General features: G+C 44.8%; 1 protein-coding gene across 1 annotated transcript in view; it reads left to right on the top strand.

Annotated features, from left to right (window-relative positions):
• The first annotated feature begins 4,074 nt into the window (after positions 1 to 4,074).
• The window catches only part of Ptn (pleiotrophin), an 84,755-nt gene continuing 84,025 nt past the window's right edge, over positions 4,075 to 4,804 (top strand). The window contains exon 1 of the mRNA XM_005365827.3: positions 4,075 to 4,422. The gene's annotated coding sequence lies outside the window, so the exon portion shown is untranslated. The remainder of the gene's footprint in view (positions 4,423 to 4,804) is intronic.

Genomic DNA, 4,804 nt, shown 5'->3' with positions numbered 1-4,804 from the left:
TCATGCTGATGAGAAAGGTCACTACTAGGGGTTACTTAGTCCATGGGGTTAGATTCTCTGTGTCCTCCTGATAGACTTCCATGTGCACCCGCCCCCCCGTCCAAGAAAAAGGCAGTTCTACTCCCTTTGATGCTTTTCAGTTCTTATAAGACTTCGTTGGCTAGAATTACTAGTACAAAATTATATGAAACTACTAAAGTGTGAAGTTTTTGCCTCCTAACAAGGGCAGTGTTTAGTCAGAGTGAAAGTGGGTGATTTCTGACTAAAATTGAGGCAAAAACTTCACACACACACGTTGGGTATTAGGGCCTGATTTTTTTCTAGGTCTTAGTGTTGCCCCTAACAATATCTTATTCGTCTATGGTTGCTTTGACAATCTGGAACCTCGTGTTGACAGATTTTAGCAAGAAGGGCAGGCCAGAGGGGCATGAACTGGAGATACTTAAATTTAGCAGGTACTGATATGGCTTAAATATATGAAATATAGATTAAATCTAATCTTTCCTCCTCTTCCTCCTCTTCCTCCTCCTCCTCCTCTTCCTCCTTTTCTTCTTCTTCTTCTTCTTCTTCTTCTTCTTCTTCTTCTTCTTCTTCTTCTTCTTCTACTACTACTACTACTTCTACTACTAAATCTTTCTTAAGTAGTTAATTTCAGTTAATTAAGTAGTTAAGTATTTTAAGTAGTTAATTTTGTCATAGGCCAAAGTCTGATGCATACAAACTGCTTACCTGATCTCCTACCCACATGCACAATGCTAGCAAAAAGAAGAGGCAGTATTTGGGAAGGACCTAAGCATGCTTACTAGAATGCATTTCTTTATATGTGTTCCTGGGATTGCCCTCAAGCTGTGACAGATAGCTTGACGGATTGTTCTTTGCATTCTAGGGAGATGGGAGAACTAGAGAGTGATGACCAAGAATCCAAACACCCTGCCAAGTAGACAGTAGGAGATGTGTTACCCAATTTTTCATCTGCTTCCTCCACATTTTCAAACATCCAGCTAGTAACCCACCTCTTTGTATTTGTCACCTAGGAATCAGTGACCTCATTTTCAAAACAACCGTGGGCCGTGTTAGAGTTTTCCTGATTTCAAATCACCTTGCATTAATTCCTTATTAGTCTTGTAACAGGCATGCAGGGGGTCATTAATTTCACCTGGAGAGGTTGAATGGGGGCAGAGAAACCCGTGATAGTAACTGCTGATCAAAGTTTCAGAGAACAAAAGCGTTTGGAGTGATTCTCCTAGCAATTGGGGAGCAGGGTAGGGAGAAACATTCAGTCAAGGAGTAATTGCAGAACCTCCTGCTGGGGGCTCTGTGTCTACTCTCGCTCTCCTGCGGTGTCTGCACCACAGCTTAGGGACCTTGTGAAACCAGCGGGGGGTTTTTCATTCTCATTGTCACTTGGATCATTTGGAGTACACTGTAGTTACTTGTGGTGGACACAGGCTGCTGCGAGCCGACTTGAACACCCAACCCTCTAGCTGGGAGTTCCCACCACTGAGCTCTATCGCTCTGCCACAACTCCAGCCAGCTCAGATGGTGCCCTTTCTGCTGATGGCTTTGTGTGGAGGCTCTTCAGGCTTCACAGGTCAATTTTCTTCAGTATTGTTTAGGTCATCGCTCAAATTTATATCTCTGAAGTTTTCTCCCCAAATCAGAATTTTCTTTTCATGTCACTAATCACATTATTTCCCCCCTAATTTTAATTTGTTAATTAAGATCAAATAGACACGCTTTCTGGATGTCAACATTTTTAACATTTTTCTTTGTGATTATATCCAGTCAAACACTGAAGGGCTCCCCAAGGGTAGTCAGGTGAGTGTAAGGACTAGAAATCTGACATCAGTCTTCCCAGGATATGTAGATTTGAGGTCGGGCATCTCCGGTGCATTAATAGTGTTTTACTTAGGCTTTAGTGAAAATATTGGTTGATTTAAAATGCAGCTTATTGCCTTTATAGATTTCTACTTATGGAAAAAAACATACTCTTCACTCTTTTACATTTTCAAAATATCGTGGTAAATAATGTCATTAGTATTTCTCAGTTTTGACCCTACTTACATTTTGGAACAACTTATTTGTGTGTGTGTGTTGTTCATATGTTAACACGTGCTTACATATGTGTAAACCCACATACATACTGGTGTGCATGCCTATGTGTATGTATGCCTGTGGAGGCTTCACTCAACTCCCCACTTTATCTACTCAGACAGGGTATCTTGCTGAACCCAGAGCTTACGATTTGGTTAGTCTAACTAATCGCTTTGTTCCAAGGTCCTTGTTTCTGCCTCCCAAGTGCTAGGATTATAGGCTACAAGTTGGGCACCAGGGATGCAGACTCCAGTCTGCCATTTGCACAGAAAGCTCTTGAGTCACTAGGCCATAGAGACAGGCCTGTAAGATGTATGTGTAACATTCTTGACCTCTGCTCCCTAGAGAGCTCACTAGATAGAATATGTCATATCTTCCCCCAAATTGTGGTAACTAAAAATGTCTCCAGACTTTACTAAGTGTCTCCTAGAGGTTCTCCCTTTTGAGAACCACAGATATAACTAAAATTCACATGTGCCTCTTTAGCAACATGTTATATTTTGAAGTGATAAATGAAACAGAGTTGACATCATGAGAATCCAAAAAGTGCCATAATTAATCCAACATGGTTTACTGAACTGAGAGCAGCCTATGCTAAACATGAAGATAAAATTAAGGGGTAGTAAGGAGAAGGACAAGCTTTCTGAAATAGTCTTAGAATTCCATCACTATAGAACAGAAGGAAATGTTGAGGCATGTCTTACAGTAAAGGGACTGGCAAAAACAAATCTTGGGAGTCGTTCATAACGCATCCAGGTAAAGCCCGGTGGAAATGGTTTGACTGCTCCCTGGTGAAATGAAGACTAGAAAAGGAAACCGAGTCACTGGGAGTCTGACTTGAGGAAGACACGGTGGTTTGTCCGCAAGGAAAGGCAGCTGGAGAAGAATCTGCTGCGGGGAGATAGGCTTGGGTGTGCAAACAAAGTTCTGTTGTTTCCTCCTTTGAAAAAAAAAAAAAAAAACCAATGCATTAAAAGCTCTCTCCTGCAGGGTCACCTCTTTTGTCCCCAGAGGACTCTTGGGCCTTGGTGCAGTAAGCAGTAAACAGAAGAGCCCCCACCCCACCCCCGCCCATCCTTAAAACAACTTGCCATAAACTAATGGCTCTCATTGTAGGATGGTCCTAAGATATAAGGGTTCAAAGGTCATGGGATCCCATAAGACTTACTAATTAAGTTGAGTCGGAGGGGTGTAATGTCAGAATTGGGAGAAATTGGAGTCCATTTTACAATTTGAACATATTTGGGTAAATTTGAGTTTTACTCCTCCATCGTTGTGCAGTAGTTTCTGTATGAGACTCAACGCTGATACGTCACTTTATCCTCTTGGTTCAAAAGTCGCAGGAAGCTGGGAAGTTCACTCTCCGAGCGTTACAAACCCCCGAGTTTGAGCCACACTGATTATTCCATGTTCTTTGCCAAAAGCGTATCAAAAAATCGGTCTCTAGAGGCATCAAAGAAGCCAAAAATCCCCTAAAGGAAGGTGACATTTAATTGGGAATTTTCAGAGATCTGTCAATCCCAGTGACAACCCAGGAAAGGTTCCTCACAGGTTAGTGACTGCAGGTGGGCTGCGGCTGGCGGCCGAAGTTAGCTGGACTTCCTGCTGGGAAGGACTTTGGGGATCGAGAGAAAGACCAAGGGGGAGCTGCGTTCGCACTTAACTCCCCCTACCCTCCGTATATCATGCTTAAAAAAAAAAAAAAAAGAAAAGAAAAGAAAGAAAGCGTGGGACCAAAACTGTAGTCTAAAATACCATCGGTTTTCCAATTAAGATACCCGACTTGATAAGTCGAGGTATGGAGCCATGAGAGGAAAAAATGATGGTGCTTGGGAATTTGTTAAAGAAATATCGTGCGGGGTGGATGTTAAGAACAAACAGTTTTATATTCCCTCGTCTTTCCGTGCAAATTCGTTTGGGGAAAGCCTGCCCCCAGAGTAGCCTGCTTTTCATAAGCTTCCCAATCAGATTTCGGGGGCAAAGCACTCCCCCTCCCTCGCACAGCCTGCTTCTTCTCCCCGCCGGCTCCTCTCAACCCACCCATTCTCCATTTCCCTCCTTGGCAGGGTGTAATTGAGTCAAGGCAGGATCAGGTTCCCCGCCTTCCCGTCCGAAAATCCCGCCAAGGAAGCCCCAGAGCATAAGAAAATCCAAAGTGGAGCGAGGGGAAGAAAGAAAGCACTGAGTCATCCATCCAGAAGGGGGGGAGAGCTCAGCCGCCCAGGCAGGAGCAGCAGCCAGCAGTACCTGGAGTCCGCTGCAGAAACCTCACCCTGCACCGTGCAACAAAGGCAGCCTGCAAGTCAGCGAGGACGTCTGCAAGCCAAAGTAAGTGCAAGGCACCCTGTGGATTTCTCCGAAGGGTCCCCGGTGAAGTGTGCAACCCCCAGGCCACTTTCCTGGCAATCTGTAGTCCGTGGGGGTTGGAGGCTGAGAGGAGCTGCCTGGAGTGGGCTAATGGGACTGATTTTCAAAGCCGACTTGCTCCAGAAGGCAAACTAACAGAGGGAAATTGGGGTGGAGGTGGGGGTGGGGGTAAATGAGTTCGGCCAGTGAGGGTGTGCTCGGATGAGAGGAAGGAAAGCAGCTTTTGTGTTGTGGAGGGTGCGTGGGGATGGCGTTCCTGCTACCTGCTGGAGCAGGCAGAGCGCGGGAGAGGATACAGTTGTGCTCTTTGTAAAACCTGGAGCTTTGGTGGGTGTGTCTGGCC

This window comes from Microtus ochrogaster, unplaced genomic scaffold (assembly GCF_000317375.1).
Source record: "Microtus ochrogaster isolate Prairie Vole_2 unplaced genomic scaffold, MicOch1.0 UNK4, whole genome shotgun sequence".
NCBI classification, from domain to species: domain Eukaryota; kingdom Metazoa; phylum Chordata; class Mammalia; order Rodentia; family Cricetidae; genus Microtus; species Microtus ochrogaster.
Note: the sequence above shows the minus strand (reverse complement) of the source record. Positions and strands in the feature narration are given on the sequence as shown.